At 40.5% G+C, this 22,048-nt stretch overlaps 1 protein-coding gene across 5 annotated transcripts in view; it reads left to right on the plus strand.

Moving 5' to 3' along the window:
- The window catches only part of FAM110B (family with sequence similarity 110 member B), a 114,274-nt gene that overhangs the window by 51,177 nt on the left and 41,049 nt on the right, over positions 1-22,048 (plus strand). For 2 of the 5 annotated variants that reach the window (XM_048286577.1, XM_048286574.1), the window contains exon 1: positions 493-633. The exons of the other annotated variants lie outside the window; for them this stretch is intronic. The gene's annotated coding sequence lies outside the window, so the exon portion shown is untranslated. Of the gene's footprint in view, positions 1-492; positions 634-22,048 lie in introns of those variants that run through there. 5 annotated transcript variants of the gene reach the window in all.

The raw sequence follows: 22,048 nt of genomic DNA on the forward strand, positions 1-22,048 counted from the left end.
CGATGCTTGGATTCAAAACAAGAATTCCTACTGGCAGAATAAACCTCTGCATTTTGTTGTCTCCTTGAAATAGACCTAGCAAACTACAAGTGGTCAGCTTCTCAAAGGGCACACCTAAATATATCCTTGTTTTCAGAGACAAACCCCTCACAGGTGAATCACTCAGAAAAACAACAACAACAACAACAACAGTAACGTGAAAACCCAAACAGGAATTTTATCCTGACGCACCCAGACAAATAGCAGTCCCAAATGTTGATGCTGTGGGCTGAAAGGTGTGATGTGCCGGGCTCCGTTTCCGCGCACGGTGCCTCAGCAGCCCTGTGCTCGGCGGAGGGCTATAATTAGATTAGCAGCCTGCTCAGCAGCGCTGCCAGCCTGCGAGCCTCAGCGAGCATGTGCTGGATTCTGCATGTGCCTCCCGCTTATTGGCGGCCGGGGTTGCTGCCTGCCGGTTTGATAGGTTTCCCCAGTAATCTTTATGCTGCATTACAGACATAGATACAGAGGTACTGCGTGCAGGCAGTGGGAGAGGTGCTCAGCTTGTAGCGTAAAAGAAAGCCCACAGATGAAAGGCACTGGTCTTTGTTGCAAGGCATCATTACTTAAGGACTGCTAGCTGGGAACGGAGAGGTCAGTGAAGGAGTTTTACTTGGTGGTAATTACTTTCAGGTCTTTATCTCTCCGGTAAAACAGTCATGCATGAAATGAATACTGTTAATCATGTCATCTGTTTAATTTGATCTTGCTTTCATTAATATCATGTATACTCCAGTGGGAGAGCCATCAGATTACAAAACATATCATTAGAGTGGGTTCAGTTCAAAAATAAAGTGTATTTATATGAGAATATTGCTTTCATTTGAAATTTTGAGCCTGTGCATGGGAGTGATTTTACTGGTTGCCTTTTGTTATGCTAATGGCAATATTTCTTTTATTGGAATGTTTTCTGCCGAGCAATTGAATTAAAGCATTTATAACTATTAGCATATGAAGATAAATCTGCAAATAGTGATTAATTTAAAGAATAATTTTGTGAAGTATTCTTTAATATGATTATAGCAATAACTATCTTGGTGGTTCTCTTGCAACAAGGTAGAGGGATGACGAGTAATATGCTATTGTTCTTTCAACAAAGATGCTGGAGCCTTCATGTTTGGGTGGATTCTTTGTTTCATCTACTGGGTTTTATTTTAAGTGGCTTTCAAAATGAAACTAAAGCTATTCAGCCTAGTAGATTTCAATATATCCTTTGCCTGCACATACATGTATTTTATACGTATTTATTGTTCTCAAAGGCTGAATTTTGGCCCAAAGCCTTGTTTATTGTGAGAACTGCCTCCAGCAGTAGAAACAAGATATATATATATATATATATATGCCAATCTTTTAATCGGCGGTTCTGAGGCTATTATGGTATTTATCATAGCATCATACTCATTTAAGTTCTTTTCATACTTGACCTACGCATCAATTGATCACAACTTTTCCCATAAAAAGCATGCATATTTAATGAGAACGTTCTACAGTGAAAGCTGTTCAGAACAAAAGGAAGCAAGCATAAAGTATTAAAGAAAAGTCTCATAATGTAGTCATGACTCATTTGATGAGTTTTGAATATTAAGGCTGACTGGTGAGGCTTCAGAGTTAATGCCCTTGTCTGTGTCAGACTCCAGAGCCCACATGAACTTGTATATTAAGTCACCAGTCATCTGGCTGGCTGGCTGCCACCATGCGTCCGAGGTACGAGTAGATTGTCTCAGCCAGGATCAGAAAGGTGTTAGGAACAGGAGCTATTTTGGTATTAGTCTTCATTCTTCCCTCTGCACTTATCCTTGAAGAGGTTTTTTCTGTTGTATAAACCAAAGCAAAATTTAGGTTGTTCCCTTTTAAAGTATGTGGTGTGAAACTGTGTTACCTTCTGAGTAGATGCCCTTAAATGTGAGCATTTATTCAGTTATCAACTTTACGTGGCAGTGGGTACAACAAAGACACATGCTTTATTATTTGTGATTGTATATTCAAACATGAGTATTTGGGAGGTTTAATCACATCTGGAACATGACTGTTTGAAGTTTTGCTGGTGACTGAAACAGTTAACTTGGTATATATTTTAGTCAAGAGCAAGTTTTTTTCCATATTCCAGGAGTTGTTTTCGAAGTTGTTTTCTTTTAGGTAGACATGGAAAATGCAGTTTTGCATTGTGACAGTTAAGCCTGGACAGGGAGGACTCAGGATGTGAAGACATGTTGTTCCTGAGCTGTTTCATATTCCCTCATTGCCTCAAGTTACCAACCAAAAGTGTTTTAAAGATGCTCTGATTTATGCCTTCTGCCTTTTTTAACAGAGGCTCACCTTAAGTAATTTATCTATGTTTTTATAACCTTTTCAACTGCATCCCATGAAGGAGTAACTGAAATCAATGTTAGTAACAATGAAATGTAAATGGTAATATCCTCAGCTGAATCATGTTTACCATATCCAGACAATGGGTTTTCAAGAGAAGAGAGGGTGATATTTTCTACTCCATGTATTAGGCTATTACTATTTGTAAGCAACATAAAGTATGTTGGAAAAATGCTGTAAAAGTTACCATATTTTTGGTGGTGGGTATAGGTAATACCACTGCCCACTGAAACTGAAATGCTGCACCAGCAGCTAGTCAGGCGTGGATGTCTCTGCCTCCAGAAAGAGCTGTGATGATCTTTGCAAGCATCACAAGAAAACGTGACAGTAGTGAAATTAGAACTGGTGACATTGTAATTTAACTTTGCAATATCTTAACAGCAAGGAATATGCTACTTTGTTATTGCTTCACTTTGTTACAACCTTATTTTTCTTCTTGGTCAGCTAAGAAAAAAAATTGAAACAACAGTTTGTTGCTCCCTAAAAGGTTGACATTCTTTTTTGCTATAAGCATATTTTAACTGTAACCAGTGTATTGCTCCAAGAAATTTGGCACACTTCAGATTATTATCAATGAGATTTTGTATTCAAGCTTTGTCAGTGATTTTCTTCATGTAGAAATTTTTAATTATTCTTTTGTTAGGAGATGTATGCATAGCATATTTGTTATGTGCCTCTGTGAACTGTTCTCATTTCTGATGTGTTGCCCTGTAGTTAAATCTCCAAGTCCTTTGCTATGTGAAAAGGAACACTTAATGTTTCTTTCCCAACAGCAATAGAGTATGTATGTGTATATACATATGTATGGTAAAGGCACAAAAGTATGTCGTGAAAATAAAGATCTCAAGTGTTTAATTTATATATGCATGTAAATATATATAAACACATATATATTTTCTACCACGTAACTCTAACATATGTTTGTGTAGAAAACGCTTCCAATGTCATACCAGTATTCTCATCGTAATCCAATAGACATACTCCTGGAAGAGTAATGTTAGAAACACCAGATTTGGCTGCTGGCTGGAGATGGGATATATGCAGTAAACTGAGTGGCTGTAATAAACAGTGCTGCACTAGCTCTTCTCTATTAAGATATTATGTCTTTTTACTGCTATGCATATAAGTGAATTTTGCATTGCTTAAACCCTTACCAAGTCTGAAGGGGAAAGATGATACTTAAGGTTAACGCGTTTTTTTTGTAGCCTGTTAGCAATGAAAGAGATACTCCAGGAAAAGTCGTAGGGGTTTAAAGTATTACCATGGTGTTTATTTTGCAGGATTTGTACTTACATGCCTTACAGTTTTTAAGTCGAGTAGCAGCAAGTGATATATGCATAAAGGTATTAGGAGGAGAAGAGTGACATTGTGCCCTAAAGCTCCTTTTTGTTTTTCCTCTGTTTTTGGAACCAACTCCAGTTATTACTTTGCTGATGAAATGACTGTCTGCTTATATGGTTGAGACATTCAGTAGCCCATCTATAAATGCTTATTATAACACTTTGAGAGTTCACAGGAAATCAGTAGCCTGTTTTCTATATTTTTTTGAGTGAAGGTCATTTTATTCTTCAAATCTGAAGACTTCTGGGCTGGGTGGTGTGAAGGTGCAGGATGAGCCCTCTCGGTGGAGATTCCCTCTGTGGGCTCAGCACAGTGTGCATCAGCTTGGGAAGGCCTTGTTGTGACACTCTTCCCACACTGATGCAGCAGCACTGTTTAACGGGGTCCAAAATGTGACCATGTTCTCATATGCAGACAACTCTTGATCCAGTTCAGAGACATGTGTCCTCCCATGCCCTGGGACTGGGCACAGGAGAGCCAATGGCAGGGAATATCTGCCCTGCCCTGCCTTCCCCTTCTGCAGGGCTCTGCTTGCCTGGCATGAGTTATCCTGGGGACTAACCATGTGGATTTAGAAACTCCATGGATGAAATATGTCTAGCTTTGGGCAGCGGAGTGTCAGACATTTGCAATGTTAAGAGTAGGGTTGTGTTTTATAGAGCACAGAGTGAAAGTGGCTCTTTCTTGCAGTTCTCACAGTGGTATGGTGAATTAAAAGCAAAAATGATATTCATATTTTTTACATTTAATCTCCTGTTATGATTAATTTTAATTATTCTTAAATGTATTACCTTCAGTATTAAGTGTGACTTGATAAATTAAATGTAGAACACAGCCAGCAAATAGTAATCCTGGATGCTATTGTCTGCATAATCCTGGTAATGAGATTCCTGTCTTAATTTCATATTGTCTTTCATGGATGTGCTTCAGCCACCTGCAGACACAAATGTTTGCTTCATCTTTCCATGAAGCACCTGGAGTTTCCAGCCCAGATCCTCACTTTGTGTATATGTCATTTTTAAACATTAATTGTCTGTTCCATAACAGATGTTATTTGGGTTTGTGCCCTGTCGTGTAGCTGTTGCATACTTCTGTAGTATATTGGTTTGTTAATTGAAACAATATTTATACATTGATGATGATCCCATGGCCATCTACTTACTTGGCTGCTTATCTGTTGGGTATTGTAGAACATTGTAGAATTTTACTGTGTCATCCATACCTTTCTGAATAAAAACCCCAATTAATGGCAAAGAAGGATATTAAATTCTTGCATTTCTTTTGAGAGAGCTTAGAATTGTGAAAGTTGGTAGACTAAGCCAGAGGTTGTTCTACTTCCTGATTAGGAAGTCTGTAGAAACAATTATGTAGCAAAGTAAAGCGATGTGTCAGAGGACTTGTATTGGTTATTAGTGCTGTTTAGCTGGAGAGAAATGTGAATAACTAGATTTGCAGTGGTATGCACATTTTCACAAGTTTGTGAATATTTGACTCATCTATTTAGGGTCCTTTTAGCCCATGGTTATAAGTGAGTTTTTTTTAAGGTCTGGGTACTGGTTTTGTATATAGTATTACTGAAGGAGAGATGTTAATACAATGTGGTGTGTTGGCCTATAATACAAAAGCATAATATGATACAGTGCCTGTGCCAGAATGTTTCCTGCCTGTATAATCTAGGCAGAAAAAGGCTAGAGTGGAAGGGAGAAACAGAGACAATAAAGATGAATTATCTTTTATGTGACCACAAACTGTGGAGTTGCAAGGTAGACTGAACAGTCTGTGCTTTAGGATTATAAACCATCACTGCAAATGTCTTTACAAAGAGTAAAAAATATAAGATCAGTGTAACTATTCCTGTCTATATAAGCACTTACAGTACAAACTTCCCAGGGTAAGGATGATTTCCTTCTGTCTCAATGTCATAATTGTCATTGGGTATTTTGGGCATTGCAGTCATCTGGAAATGAGTGTGCAGCTTTGTATTTCTACCATGATATTACAACAGCAGTCTAGTCAGAAGATGTATGAGGGATGTGATAAGTTATATTCCTTCCTCTTCCATTACTGTTACATCAGCCCTACTGTTCTGTGCCATGTGGTGTGCCCTATTTTCCTTTACCATATTGTGGAGTGCAGAGGTTGCTATTTTGGCCCCTAGCTCTCCAGGGACTGGGTAAAGCCTGGCAGGGACTCTGCAATTGCTGTAAATTTTCTGTTAAAGACAGGTACCATAGAGGGTGCAGCAGAACAGGACCTCAGAATATGATGATGTCATTATCCTCCAGTGTTTTGGTGCTTCTTGTTTCTGTTCACCACAGTTTTCCTTTCCTTGCTGCCACCACCTTTCTAAATTTGTCTGCTCCATTTTCCCATTTAAATCTACTCTTCTTTTATTCCCACTTTCTCCAATCCCTCTCTCTGCCCTTCAGTTTCTACCTGTCATGCTACCTTGGGCTCTTTGAACTCTTTGCAGCCACCTCCCCCTTTTTGGGAGGTGGATATCTGCGCTGGTTTCAGCTGGGGTAGTTGAATTTTCCTCACAGTGTCTGGTATGGGGCTGTGTTTTGAGTTTGTGCTGAACACAGTGATGATAATACAGAGATGTTTTTGTTGTTGCTCAGCTGGGCTCACACACAGCTAAGGCCTTCTCTGCTTTTCGTGCTGCCACGCTGGTGAGGAGGCTGGGGGTGCATGGGAGGGTGGGAGGAGACAGAGCCAGGACAGGTGACCCCAACTGACCAAAGGGATATTCCAGACCATATGGCATCATGTTCAGTATGTAAAGTGGGGGGAAGAAGGAGGAAGGGTGGATGTTTGGAGTGATGATGTTTGTCTTCGCAAGCCACTGTTACATGTGATGGGGCCCTGCTCTCTGGGAGTTGGCTGAACACCTGCCTGCCCATGGGAAGCAGAAAATTCCTTGTTTTGTTTTCCCTAGTTAACTGTCTTTATCTCAACCCATGAGTTTTCTAGCTTTTACCCTTCCCATTCTCTCCCTGATCCTGCTCATTGGGGAAGTGAGCAAGTGGCTGTGGGGGGCTTGGCTGCTGACTGGAGTTAAACCACAACAATATCCAAAAATATAATTTATGCAGAGGTGCCCAAGGACAGCACACAGGTGAAGAATGTAAATTCTCTTACCAAAGATGCTTGATTTTTCAAAGTTATTACCTATTTATTTGTTGGAGCAAGATGTCCTTGACTCCTGCCTGGAAAGCTCATTCTGATAAATACAAATTGTACCCCTGACCTTTTCAAGTCTGACATATCTGCGTTTTTCCTCTCAGCCAGTTACCTCTTTACTGAAAGCAAGCATCTCTGTTCATCTCCCTGTCATCTCTAGATCAGGCCTTTCTTGAGTGATTTATGAGCTTTGCTGACCACTTTCTGCAAACAGGGCTCCTTTCCATCATGCCTTTATACAGATACCTCACATCAGCCGTGTTTCTGTGAGAGCTTGACCCAAGGAGCTGCTTCCGTTCAGAGCTGTTCTTCAAAGATGTCTCAGACAGTTGTGGCACATTACTGACCTGAACTTTGACAGCTTCACTGGTGCCTGCAGGGCTCCAAGATGTGTGGGTACTTATCTGCCTTAAAGTCACATTTATTTTGCTCTTCTTCTTTTGCTGGCACTTGGCACATTTGCCACACTGGGTGCCTAAAGGATCCTGCCACAGGCTGTCCACTGGGAGGAGGTTTTTCAGGCTGCCCTCACTAACTCCTTACAGAAAAACAGCCAAGCACATTATGCTCCTATCCTCTGCTAAAGTGTACAGGATTTGGGTTCTTCATCTATAGTGTGACTTGATGACGACTATGGTATGTGTAGAAAAACTGGGATGCTTCTTTACTGTTAACTCTGATTTTGAGCTCTCTTTAGAGACAGAGTTTTTGCAAGTATTTTCTCTTTCCTTATGCTACAAAACAACTTATACTTTCATATTTTATTTCAGCATGAAGTACTGGAGCCTAAATTTGCAACTCTGAAGCCTAAATTTGCAACAAAAGCATGTCTGTAACTAACTCTTAAAACGTACATCCATTCTTAGAAGACATTACAGATACTAAATCCATCTGGTGTTGAATTACCATTGATTCTTTGTATCTACTCCTACTTCTGGCTTTGTGGAACATAGTCCTGGAAGCATTAGCATCTTTAGGATACCACACAGAGCTTTTTTTTTCCCCCCCCTGCTTTTCACTAAAATTAATTATGGAATTTTCAGGGTATATAAATACCTGATTGTGGGGAGTAAAGAACATGGAGCCAGGCTCTTCTCCGTGCCTTCCCATGATAGCACAGGAGGCAATGGGCACAAACTGAAATACAGGCAATTCCATTTAAAGGTAAGCAAATGCTTTTACTCTGAGGATGGTCAGACACTGGCACAGGTTGCCCCGAGAAGTTGTGAAGTCTTCGTCTTTGGAGATTTTCAGAACCAAACTGAGATGTGGTCCTGGGCAACCTGCTCTAGGTGGCCCTGCTGTCAGCAAGGGGTTGGACTAGACTGGCTCTAGAAGTGCTTTCCAGCCTCATCTGTTCTGTGATTCTGTTACTAGAAGTCTCCAAATAGCAGACCAAGCAGGCCTTGCAACTCTAGGCATGTTGTCTTCTTAAATATGAATTCTGCTATCCAAACAGTTAACATTTTATTCCTGGGTATACCCTAGGTATGAAAGTATGCATGTATAGGTATGTATGCACCCACCTATTTCTGTCTCCACTGTAAACATACTTGAAAACTAGGACAAGCTGGAGAATATCAGAGATGGAAAAGGGAGGAGTAGAATGTTTTCATATATATATTTTAAATATCCTAATGCCATTTCATACAGGCCACACATGCTTTATGCAGCCATTGAGGGGTTTTTTTTCCTTTCCCATAAATATGCTACATCTGTATAGTAAAACAAATGCTGGATAAAATTGCTTTAAAGAAAGCTTTATCCTTATTAGATGATTTCTCTTGGGCACTACTTATACATAATTGCATCTTTGTTCCGGTGCACATTGTGTGTAAGTGGGCACAAATTGTCCAGGAGGAGATCTGGAGGAGAGAAAAGAGAGAGCAAAAGGCTCTGGGTCAGAAGAGGGAGGTTCACCCTCAGCTAGACTCCACTTTTTCAAAAAGGTAGCTCTAAATTAAGCAGTAAACACGTAAAAACTGGCTGGAGTTCATGTATCTATATAAAGTACTCAATAGTTTGGATTTTTTCAAATACCTTTTGGAGTCCTACATGGGCATAATTACGGCTTTGCTGGTACTCAGCCCTATTTCTGCAGCCCACAGCTGTCTGTCTGTCTTACGGTGTTCTCAAAAACTAGAAAGCTGGACAAGGCTGACTGCTAAAATTACATGTAGCCTCTTGGTGTATAGGTGATCCTGGGGGGTAGTATTGGAGGAAGCTGTGAGCATCCTTTGTAGCATGAACTGGATACTTTGTGGGGAAAAGGGGGGACACGTGCACAGTTCATCATGTCCCATCAGAGCCATGAATCTTGCCTTATAGCGTTAACACATTTTCTTTCTCCTTTTCAACCCACATTAAAGTCAATTTCCCCTTCTTTAAATGATGACCATGATTAGTATTATGTTGTTTGGGGTTGAAGAGATTTTCGTTTATATCTTGGGCAAGATAAGTGACAGACTTGGGGTTTTATATATAAAGTTGAAAAAACCATTCTCTTTGTTCCTATAATCATTTGGATTTTTATTTGTTTAAGTAAATGACAATGCCGTGTTCTCTCTTCTGAAGCTTCATGGTCAAATATGGTGTGGGGTTTAGTTTTTCCTGCTTGTTCACAGGTTTTGAAATAACTTCTTAAAAATGCCCTTGCAAAAATAACAACAATAATAATTAAATCTGTTTTGAAGATCAAAGAAACCAATATCTGGTTCTGAGAGCTTGCTTAGTTCCATGCTTAACACACCAGCTTCAATCACAGCCACTAGGAAGTTCGGAACTTTTTTTTTTGCTGTTGAATTTTCCAAAATTAATCTGATAAACCCTTTAATCCTTATGAACTGTACCATTCATTTTAGTTTAGCAGTTATGCCTTTTACTCTTGAATAGATTACTTTCTTGGGTCAATGCAGTTGTCTTTTGAAAATCATTTAGAGGTATCCACTGGCAGTGAAGTTGTCTTGTCAGGTATCACAAACATACAGAATGAATGGGTTTGCACTGACAGCTTCAGTCTCCCTTCCTTGCTTTTCTATACCTCCTTGCCTCTGTGTTTTTAATCATCCCTTCCTTTCTCTGTCCTCCATCCCCTTTTCTTCCTAAATCTATAAAATTTGCTGTGATTTCCAAATTCAAGGACTGTTAGGCCATCTGAAGCAAGAAGAAAAAGTCTTGTTCATATTTTAAAGTGTGAAACTTGCTTTTCTTTTCCCTTTCATGATATATCTGGAAATGGTCAAATGTTTGATGTGACATTGTTCACTAAAAGTGAGACCTGCCTGTAACTGAAGCTGCCCTGCAAGCCAGAGGTTGGTGCAGAGTTGCCAGCAGTGAGTGAGCACAGGCTGTCAGCATTGTCACTGTCGCTTACTTGCATGGTTCTACCCTTCCAAACTTCACAGGGAAGAGACAATGGAATTGTCAGAAGAAGTTCCTGTTCAGCTACTTGGACTATTGACATGGTGTTCCTCAAGGCAGAGTTTACTCTGAATTTACTGAGGTTTTTTTAGGAACTTGATGTCAGATCTTCAAAATGGGGTTGGCAATAGCGCCTTCAACATGTACCAGGGTGTTAGTTTAATGCTTTTCCTCACAGCTGGAAAGGAGTTTTCATTAAGTGTGAAGATGCTGGATGAGCTCCTTTTTTAGGATGTTTCTTCCTGAAGCCTGCCAGTTGGAGGATCCTGTCACACCAGGCCCAGTGGTGATGAAGCAGCTGCAAGTTCCACAAAGATAGACTTGCAACCGGGGCTTTTGTGCAGGGCACTGTGACAGAGGTGTGACTTTTTGAGATTGTTGCAATAGCCTGAGATCATTGCAATGTTCGGTTTCTTTCAGCCAGAGGTACCAATCAAAACGTGACCCTGTACCTTGCACTACTGCATCAGTGCTCTTGCTCTGCTACGGAAAAATTTGAAAGCTCTGAGTGGTTTTGTAAAGAGGAGAGAAACCAAGCTATGGTGATGCCTTTGGGGACTCCATTTGAGTTTTGTCTTCAAAATGAAATTGTTTATTGCATTTAGAAAATAAATTGCTAAGACTAAGAAACAGGTGGATGAGGTTAATTTTTACTACTGGTTTATTTCAATTTTTTTCACTTGTGGGAGAAGTCAGGTAGCCCAGTTACGAATGCAAAACTGATGCAGCCTCAAAAAAAGTAATTGCATTTTTCCTTCTCAAAGAGAAAACCATAGTAAATGTAATTCTGTTTCAGTCCCCATTGTATCTAGTATGATTTTAGCATAGTTTTGGAACCCCGAGGGATTTCCTTATTTCACATGAGCTGTCACCTGAGGTGAATTGTACTTCTTTAAATGTACTCTCCCTTGAAACTTAAGTCCTTAAATAGTCTGCATAAGTTTTGAATGCTTGTTCTGCCTTTGATATAGTTAGATTAAAACTTTTATTTCTGTATAGATGTGGGGTTTGTCTGTATAATTTTTAAGTACATGAAAGTAGGGTTAGCATTAATCTCTCTTGTAAGTTGTCCTCTGCTCAGCTGGAATCTTTAATTTGCTTTCAGAGGCTTTTAAAGGCTTTTCAGAGCCTTTCAGTGTCCCAGTATTTCTTAGTGATAAAGGTCACTTAACTTGTGTAGGAAGTGCAATTTCTGTCAAGTTAATCTACTGAGAGCCTTGTGCCTTTAGGAGCCTTTATGATGATCTTTCCAGACAAAGTAGCACTTACACCACTTTCATAATTTCTCCGTAAGGTAAAAATTCTGCAATCCACTTTAATTAGAAAATATCTTTTTTCATCCTGTCTTAAACATGTTATTCTTTAATAATAATGAAAAATGGAGATGTAAACAAAAGCAGTCATCACCACATACCATAGCAGTGGAATAAAAACTGACTAGTCCTATTTAATTTCTTCCAAGGTCCTCACAAGCAGGGAAAGCCCATATCTTGAAGATTTTCCCAGTGTAGCTTGTCTGAGATGCAGGCTTCTCTATCTGCCCATGCTCTGAAATTTGCCATCCGTGTGTCTCATCCTACTACTGAAGTACTGTGTTGTCACTTTTCAAGCCTGGATGAAAGCAGCCTTGTCCCACTCACATCAGTTCTGAATATTGCTTGAAAGAGCATTTCCCAAAGCCTGTGGCTTTGGTTGTATCACCTGTCGCTTTGGTTGTATCACCTGTCTTTACATCTTTTGTTGGTTCTTTCTTCTCTGTTGTACCCAATATTGAAACTCTTGGTAAGATATCCTAACATTATATGTCATCTTCCATTTATTACCAAATTTTTTTGTTTCTTGTCTTCATAATGCTATCCTAAGTCACCTTGTTGTTACACTTTCAAACACTAAGCTTTGTGCTTTGTTTTACATCCTTTCCAGCTGGGAAGAGCTAATACTGTTTAAATAAATTCAGTGTGCTCCACTGTGTTGTGGTCTTCTTTTAATTTACCCAGTATCACCAGGCAATCTTACAAAATGAGTATTAGTAACATTTCAATTAAGACCTAGAAAAAGATCTTTTCAGAAGGACCTGTGCATGTGCTTGTAACGGTGCATCTGCAGAATTATATCTGCTGGGAAGACTTTTCTGTGCAGATGATAGGCAAAGGCTTGTAATGCAACAGAAACTTTGTGGTGTCACTGATTACAGAGAACAAGTCTAGTCTAGTGGCATTTCTAGATGAATGGATTTGTCTGCAGTGAGAAATACCATCAGTTACAAAAGCAAATTGTCCTGGGAAAGAAGATAAAGTATAATGTTAATACAAGATAAAGGAAATCTTAAAGAATAATGAAATGAAATACAACTTGTTATGGAGCTATTTGGTATTGAAGGTACTAAACAAACTCAGTATGTGTTTTTTGGAGCTTCAGGAAATGATTTGTGCAGATCTGGTGGCTGTGGGAGCAAAGGAAGACTTGAGGGTTGCATTGTGACTTGGCAGAGGGGATGCAACCTACCTTCAGGAGCCAGGAATTGCAATAATTATTGCACTTTTCTTCCCCTGAGGGCTTTTCTTCATGTACAAAATGGGAGTGACATGGTCCAAACCATGTCATGGTTCCAAGCGTTAAGTAACTCTGTTTAATACTGTTCTGGAAGACCAGAAGGGGTTTTGTTGTTGTACTTTCAGGTTTGGTGGTGGGGTTTTTTAACAGATGCCTGAAAGTCTTAAGGCCAGTTTTGTTTGCCAGATTATTCAAAACTGTGCTGCATGCACTGGGTCCCAGTGGAGGCAATTGGGAATACTACTGTGGGGTCACTCTTAACAAAAAGAGAGCAACAACCAAAGGAAAAAAAAAAACAACCCACCCATCACCAAAGAACCCACAACCAAACCTTTTAATTGAGGCCTTTACCTCTATTTCCAGCGTTCACATAAAAACACTTGGGAGTGCAGAGCTATTAAAATCACTGGGGCACTGTTGAAAGAAATCAAAAACTTATGAACATTTACTGCTACTAGATATTTAGGAGAGATTTTCAAACAGTGCCTTTCTTAAGAATTGAGAAAGTATTATTTGTTTTTATTATACTAAGAATTACAAGCTTAAAGCATGTAACAGGTCCCTTGGAGGTACCAAGTGAGTTGTTTGTGAAATATGATCACAGAGGTCCACTTGGTACCACCACACTTTCCTAAGTGAAAGTCACTGGTGATAACTTAGGGCAGATAAGTTTTGAAAAAGGGTACTAGTTTAAGGGAGGGAGGGAACAGACTAAAATTAGGAATTTCCTGGTTTAAGGATGGAAGTAAGTACAGGAAACGAGATGCACCTTGAAATTCAAATGGACTCTGGGCCTTTCTCTGTCTTAGAAATGTGGTGCTCTGTTTCTTCTGGGTTTACCACAGGGGCAACGTTTTGTTGAAGTTATTTTAGTGTAAAGGTAACACATGAGAGAAGTTCACAGTTGCCATTAAGGATCACAGAAAATGCACAAAACCACTGGGGCCAGGCAATTCCCAGCTCTGGTCTGAACTGCAGTGAGGGAAGCTGGAACAAGCAGGGGTCCCTGAATGGCCCCTGCAGCCCCTCACCCTGGGACAGCTCACCTCAAGGGTGGAATCCCCTTGACTGGGCTAAGCCAAACCTGTTGCCACAGTGCCATTGCTGTCAGTGAAGAGAAACGGGCAGGTGTGTGGGTATGGCTTCTCCAGCCAGTTTGGGTGGTGTAGGTGGTCCTTCTCCTCTGCCAGCTGTGGAAAGGAGAAGATACATGTCTTTTATGTGGCTGCAGTTTGTTGGCTGTGTTGCTGTACTTGGAAAGCTGTTTCTGAACCTAACTCCTATACTGGTTACAAATGGTTTAATTTCCAGCATAAATTTTTACTTTTAGTTAGCAGCATTTTCTATACTGATAACATCAAACTTGTTGCACTGCAGTGTGGTGTGTTTTTTTTCCCCTCCATATGTACTCTTCTATGGAGTGGAGCATCTGTGAAAAAGAAAATATTTTTTCCAGCATATCTCCCTTGTATCAGCCTTTCAGGTTTATGTAGATTTATGCATCTAGTGGCAGTTTACAGAAGAGTGGTGGAAGAGTCCTTGTTCCACATCAAAATCTGTATATACTCACATACACATATCTATATCTATCTATCTATAGATAAAGTTTTAAAATCTGAGAACATTTGCTGTGACAATGGGGTGTGATCACAAAGGCCAAAAGTTTTGTGCAATTTGGCCAGTGCTTCCCACCGAAACTGATTACAGGTGTGGGAATTGCCTGTAATGGACACTGCCTAAACATTGCATGGCTTGGGAAGAAACCTGGTCTCTACCACAGAAGGGCAAGTTCAGGGACAGCTTTTCAATCTCAACTGCTTTTCAAGGCAGTCGTGGTTTGTATGTGTGTGGCAACTGAGGAAAGGGTGTAGCTGGAATCTTGGCAATTAAAAGTAATCTTACCACCAGCACGTGGGTGCTTTGCTGTGCCTCTCTGTGCTTCTGGGGGGTTTGGAATGGGTAAGAAAGCAACAGCTGGAAGCAGGTTTGAAAGATGAGGAGGGACATGCTGCTGTTGGGGCTGGGGCCATCCTGGGGCTGACCTGGTGTATTCCCTATGAACCTGTCGGCATATTGAGAGGTGGGTGTGCCAGTCCATTGACTGAAATCTCTTCAGGTTTGGTAGTGGTTGCTAAGCAACTGCAAAACACTTCAGAACGGGATTTTTTTTCCTTACCCGTGGACTGTTTTTGCAGCAGGTAGAGGGGAGGGGGATGCGGAGCACTGGGGGGGGGCTGCCCAGAAGCCCCTCTCCTTCCTTCCACATGTCACTGCCAAGGTGATGGAGAAGGGCCCAGGCTTGTACTGTGCTCCCCTTGCAAATTCACAGCTCTTTCACACTGTCATAGCAATTTAATTTATTTGCATGTACATAAATATTGCTCTCGACATTCCTCTGATAAGCAGCGAAATTTTCCAGTAAAACTTTGGTGTTTTAAGGAAGACAGTTGTACGGCAAAGGGGACATAACATGAGAGGTCTGCTGCTGATGATCCACAAGTGCTCTCCACCCTCAAAGGACAGGTACACTCTCAGTGTGGTCATCAACGAAAATAACTTGTATTTTTGTACTATCCCATCAGTTCACATATTGTAAAAACAACCAGGTGTGTGAATTGTTTTAGCAGTTGGCATCCCATCTATTAAGTTATAAGTTCTGCAGTTGGTATTTCAAATTATTTCCTATAAATGATATCTTACATGTAAGGATTATGTTCAAGTAATTGCAGCTTGAAATTGGCTGGTGTCTCATGCATTTTTATCACTAAAATACAATGTGCTTGTTGGCAATAGCTTAGTTTTGGTATTTGATTTGTTTTCAAGCACCTTACTTTTTACAAGTCATGTATTGTTTTTTGGCAGAAAGGCAGCTGCTTGGCATTCAGAGCCACTAGTTTGCAGTAACAGTTGTTGGTTCTGGTCCTTATTGGTTTTTCTTTCCAATTAAGATGCAGCTGTTATGACTTCTGGAGAGAGGGAGGATTATTTTATCAAGTGATGTAAACGGGAAAATCCTAAAGTAAGGATCTGTCCTTCAAAACAGCTGGGAAAAGAGTAGGCTATGAGACCTCAATGTTTAGTGAGAAGTACCCCGGGCTGTGATTTTTGTGACGAACTGCGTAAAAAGATCTGGTGTTTCTTTTCTCATGTAAATTGAAGGGAATTAATGATTTGGAGAAGATTATCCTGAAGGATTTTTCACACTGCATCTTTTACAACATAATAGGGGAATGTACAATTGCTAATGCCTTTGAACTTGGTTTTCTTGTGACATTTGGAGCACCTGCAGATACAGGGCTTTTGTACTTTTTAAGGAATAAAAAAAGACTGTAGTATTTTTAACTTTTTTGCTCAGGTATGTGTTCAGTGTTATATGTGGAAAACCCCTGAGCCACCTTTTGTTTTAGTTATAGCCTAAAAGCTGTAATCAGCAGAAGAGGAAGCTACACACACAAATCATTGCAGCGTATTGCAGACTGGACAGTTCTGTTAAACCAACCATTTAAAGTTAGGAAGTCAAGCAGGCTGAAGGTGGACAATGATTTGAGCTTTATGTGTAATTTCACTTTGGTGGCTCATTCATGCATATGTGTTTTTTGAAAAGATTGTGGTATCCTCTTTCCCCAAACTCCACCCATACAGCAGAATGAGTGCATCCACACTGGAAATCACACAAGTTAAACTGTTGCACTATATAGAAATACATAGAAAGATTGTGTATGTATGTACATGTATATATGCCACTACACACACACGCATATATATAGTATATTTTGACTGTTGTTTTCCTTTATATCTTCCAGGTGTGATTTTTTGGAAAGCTGGGGGTGGAGTGGGATGAGAATCCCAGGCTACTCTCTCCTTTACTGTTGTTTTGTGTGGCAGAGGAAGACAAGGAGCAATTCTGGGCTCAGATAAGTCTTTTTGGAAGGATTTGCATAGTGCCTTTGGACACTGTTTCTTCTTTTTCCTCCAGTTTTCTGAAAGGAATATAAGTTATAGCAAATCGTTTCAGTAGATTAATCAAATATGCTTAGGCATTACCTCTCAACTATAAATGGCAGTGTCATCTAGAAGAATAAAAACTAGTTAGCCAGACCAAAAGTAGAGAAGTTGGATATTTGACATATTCTCACTAATAAAGGGAGTAAACATTCTTATTAATTTTCATAACAAAAGTATTTCTGACTTTACAAATCATTGAACTGAGAGATCAACTTAGAATGTCAGTGCTATTGGCAAATGATGTTGTAAACCAGTATGTCAAGCTCTTATTGACACAACCATAAACCAATGACTTTTATTTTCCTCTTTCAACACAGCAAGAGTCAGAAATAAATTTATATAATCTCAATATCTTTTTAATTTTTCTTTTTATAAACAGCAAGACCACAGGAATGCCCCGAAGAGGTTGTTACAGTAGGCTTATGATACAAAAAATATACAATTAGATACTATCCTTGAACAGAAAAAAAACAAGTCTTCAAGATTTTAATTCAAATACTTGATGCTGTTTAAATAAAGACCATTGCATGAAATCCTGCTGGGTGGATGTGGCTCCTTGTCCACATGGGGTCCTGTAGCACCCCTTGTACAAATGCTAGTGAGAGTTTGCTGTACTGAGAGTATTTATTCTCGGGGTGATGGTTTCTTTTGGAGATACAACGAAACTCATGTTTTTAAGAGATTTGTGTGAATGTAGGACAGATACTCTGGTCTGTGTGGATGTGATGACCGTGAAGATGATGTTTTTTGAACACTGAACTTTTGTATGAGAACATTTTTAACTTGAGTTTTCTCAGTTTGAAGATTGTCTGATTGAGAATGGCAGGCTGACTTTTAGGGCATCCAGTGCCATTTAACATGCCCCAGGGTATCAGAGGCAGCAAGATCCTGGTGTGTAAGAAGCTCTGAGAGTGAGGTGTCTGTGTGTTTTAAATAGTGTTGTAACAAGTCAAGAATGTCTTCCATTTGTGAGCAGTCTGCAAAAGTAAAACTAGAGATGGGGTGTAAAACTTTGTATGTCTGGGAACTGAAACTACAGCTACCCTTAGCAAGTCCTGAGAACTGCTTTTTGCTGGTGGTGGTGATTCTATTTCTGTTTGTTTATTCCTGCATGATAAACAAAACAAATTCTTACTAATATTTTTAGAAAGGTGTAGGAATAGGAAAAATAAACATAAATAGTTTAAAGAACCAAATACAAACAAAGGAAAAAGCCCAATAAACCCCCAGCCCCCCAAAACTGAAAAAAGCAAGAGTTTTTATAACTTGCTTGGTCACTAACTTGATTTTAGTGGCTGTATAAAAAGTGGTCCATTTTGGTAGTACATTATGTTACCATGGTAACATTGACATACTAATTTAGAAACCCTTCAGGCTAGCTTTGAGAACATGAACACTGCACTAGTATACCAAAACATGAAAAGACTTACTGTGAAAGTAAGTGCTAAATGTTTAGGATGAGCCCTCTAGATACATGTGGACTTTTCCCCCCCCCCCGCCAAAATTTCCATGAGGATCCACATTTGCTTATACTCTTAAAAATATCTGAACCAGATTTATCTTAATGGTTGCACAGCGTTTCTTATTATATCCTTTTGTTTTCTTCTTGGAATTGGACTTTGGGGTCCCATGTGAAGGCCATGTTAGGTGCAGCTGCTTAGTCCCCCAGCTACAGGGGGCTGTTATTAGGGGTACATGCTTCCTTCTCCTGGTATGTGGGACTGTAAATGGCACTCTGAGTCCTGGATGTTAACAGGTCTTACTTGTTTATGATCACAGATTTTTTCCAGTGGCATTGAATCGTGTCAGCTGGACCAGTGAGTTTACTGCCATTTAATTTCTGCATATTTGAAAAAAAATAGTTCTGTTGAAGTGCTGTGTAACTAGTACTATGATACTCAACTTATAAACAACCAAAAAAAGGTGCCAGCAGTAGGGAGCATGCCTGTTACGCTTCCTGTCATGCGTAACTTCCTACGTGGTAGAGGAATTCGTAGGCTCAATTCCTTGAACCTGTTCTCATAACACCCTCAAAGGCTGCCATGAGCCCTTGTTTCTGGCTGAGGTTGGCAAAAACTGGAGTTGTGTGGGATTAGCAAGGCCTGTATTAGTGTGGGATTAGCAATGCCTGGGGTGCTGCTAAATTATGGGCTTTTTCATTACAGGGGATTTTTGGCAGCAATTCTTCACTCACAGTAGAAAATACCATGTTTTTTCTGTTTCATATCAATATATACATGCACACAACTGAATTTGTCACTTCTTTACCTAGCTCAGTTAAGTTAAGCAAAACCAATCTTAGCATGGGAAATAAGCATTATTTATTAGATCTTGGTTGAACTGATTCTGCAGTCTAACTAAAGAAGACTTTTGCCTGAAAATAAGTGACAAAAAGTTTGGAATATCAAGAAACACAGTTAAAACAGCGTTGACTGAACAGTAACCTCCTTTACCAAGTCTGCTTTGTAGCAACTTGGTGTACTTCTTGTTTCATGATAATTTCTGAAATCCTTTTTTGGGAGTGGAAGTAGGTTTTAATCTTAATTTTGAAGTGGTACTAAATTGACAGATCTAGAAATCAACAGGTACAATTAGGTTGTAACACCAGCTTGGGCAAAATGAGGGTGTTCTACATTCTGAGCTTTCATTAAAATAAAAAAGAGAAAAAGTAAAGGGCATTTTGAGCCCTTCTGGTCACAAGGATTAAATCTTTGAGCAGAATGCAGCTGACAGATGCTCAGGTGTCTCTGTACTACAGAGATGGTTCGTGTGCCATACCAGCCTCCAAGGTTGTTGACTCTGAAGCAGAACAACTTCAGCCTGTGTCTGAGGGCTGCTATATCTTCTCATCTGAACATGCAGTGAGTGTTCCCATGTGCAGGGCTCCTCTGCAGCTCAAGGGGAGAAACACCCCAAACCAAAACAAGGTGGTGTCATGTTCATGCCAGGATTTCAAGCTTTCCCATCATGATTAATGCTGTGCAGGTACGAATTTATAAGCAGTAACCAGTGCTGTGAACAGGGCATGTCACATGCATTAACTAAAGTAGTTAAAATTAAGATTTTTAAAGAAAAACTGAACAAAGATAAAGGAAATCATGCATGTTCCTCACAATTATAAATGCACTCGCAATTGAGCCAGGCTCTAAATCATGCTTTTCCTCCCTGTCTTCCCTACCTCTTTTTGAGGAGATGGCATTATTTTTATGCTGGATCAATTCTTTATCTTGATTTTTCTGCCTCTCTACAAGCAGTTGCACCACTGTAACCCAAGGGTTTTTCAGAGGAGAGAGAAAGGTCTTGCTGCCACCCGAGATGCAGGCAAAGCCACATTCCCAGTGGAGTACAGATCCCAGCAGCCTTCATCAATTGCAGAGGCCTTATTCCATTGTTATCCATCCTCATCACCAAGCCTCTTCTCTTGGCAGTCTGACCCTGCCCAGACACAGAGTCTCTTCAGTGTCCTGGTGATGTGCTGCTGGGCCAAAATGGCCTCATTTTAGGTCAGAGAGGTAACATACCAGTGCTGGAACGGTACCTACAGAAGCTGGTCTCAGACTGGAATGGGCTCCTGACCAGATCTTGGGGTGAGGTTGGGGCACACATCCATGGGACCCTTCCAGGGACACTGATGCTGGATGTAGCACGGAGAGGAGCACTGCTGGGGATGGGGTGGGTGGGAATCCAGCCTCGTCTCATCAGTATGGGCAAAGGTGGACCATGTCTTAAGGCTGAGTTTGTGTGCTGGGTGGAGAGTGGAAGCTGGAACTGCTGGGACCACAGCTGTGTGTTCCAGCCTGGCTCTGCTCCTCCTTCCCCTGCAGCCTCCCGGTCCAGCCAGAGGCCCTGGCGTGGGGAGCACGTGGCGGCTCGTGCTGCTGAGTTATCCCAGCTGTGCTCCAGCTGCTCCCTCTCCCCTGCAAGAGTAAATAAATATTTAGAGTTTGAATTACATTACCTAGCAAGAACAATTTCCTTTTTTCATATGCTTTGCTCCTTATAGCTCAATAGCAGCAGCAATGACATTGGGGAATTATCTAGAGATAAAAAAAATTGTAGGTCTATCTGGATTTACCTACCAAAAATGTATTTTGACAGCAGTTAGTTTAAGAATTTGTGTCCTGCCTGAGCACCCTGTTTAGTTTGTCCGGTTCCATATCCCCTTGCTACTCAGTGTTTTTTCTGGATGTCTGAGAGGCTTTTCTCATTTCCAGTTGCTACAGAATCAGTATCCTATAGTTTTTCAAGCTTGAAATAGATTAGAGTGATTTTTTTATTACCGTAATCTAATTGATTTCAGAGTGCTGGGGGGGGAGGTGGTGTTGGTGGTTTCCTTCTTTTTCCTTCTATTTCTGTGTTGAGTCGTTGGGTTTGGTTTGGGGTTTTTTGTTTGGGTTGTGTTTTTTGGTTTTGGAGGGTTTTGGTTTTTGGGGGGTTGGTTATTTTGTTTGTTTGCCTTGTTTTGTTTTCTCTAAGTGTACTATTTGCCTGCCTGCCAGATGAGGAGACTAACGCATGGAGGCAAAGCCGAGGTCTGCCTCCAACAGCTGCCCTGCTCCGGTACAGAATGTGAAAGCAGAGGCTGTTTTGCTTCTTTCCATGCTCCAAATCCAAATACCTGTTTCCAGCATCCTGATGCAGGCTGTTTGTGGGCCAGTTTGTGGACTGGCAGTACAGGACAGCCCTGTCCTCTCCTCATTCCTTTGCCTGGAAGGAAGGTGTGGGTGCATCACCACCCGGCTCTTGAGGCTGTCCCTTCCCACAAAGGTGGGGTGCTCTTACCCACAGTGCCTATGCCAGTGTCCTGTTTGACACTTAAGTTTTGTGCTAGTGCAGTACAGACTGGTTGGATTTATAGGAGAGTGTTCCAGGCTTCTTTTCCAAGCATGCTGTATGGATAATTTTTTGTTGTTCTTGTATGCTCTTTTTCAAAAGCTGCATGTTTCCTCCTTGCTCCAGGGTTATTTTGGTTTGGTTTATCCAAGCTGCCCTGAACACCTAAAAAGTTACCTCTTTGTGCACTCAGCAGTGCTCCCCATCAGGAAAGAGATGGCTTGCAAGGCTGGTCATTCAATTTTTGGTCCCAGTTCCAAGCTTTTATTTACCTATACATTAATATTTGCCATGCCTGATGAGACTG

This window comes from Corvus hawaiiensis, chromosome 26 (genome assembly GCF_020740725.1).
Source record: "Corvus hawaiiensis isolate bCorHaw1 chromosome 26, bCorHaw1.pri.cur, whole genome shotgun sequence".
Taxonomy (NCBI): domain Eukaryota; kingdom Metazoa; phylum Chordata; class Aves; order Passeriformes; family Corvidae; genus Corvus; species Corvus hawaiiensis.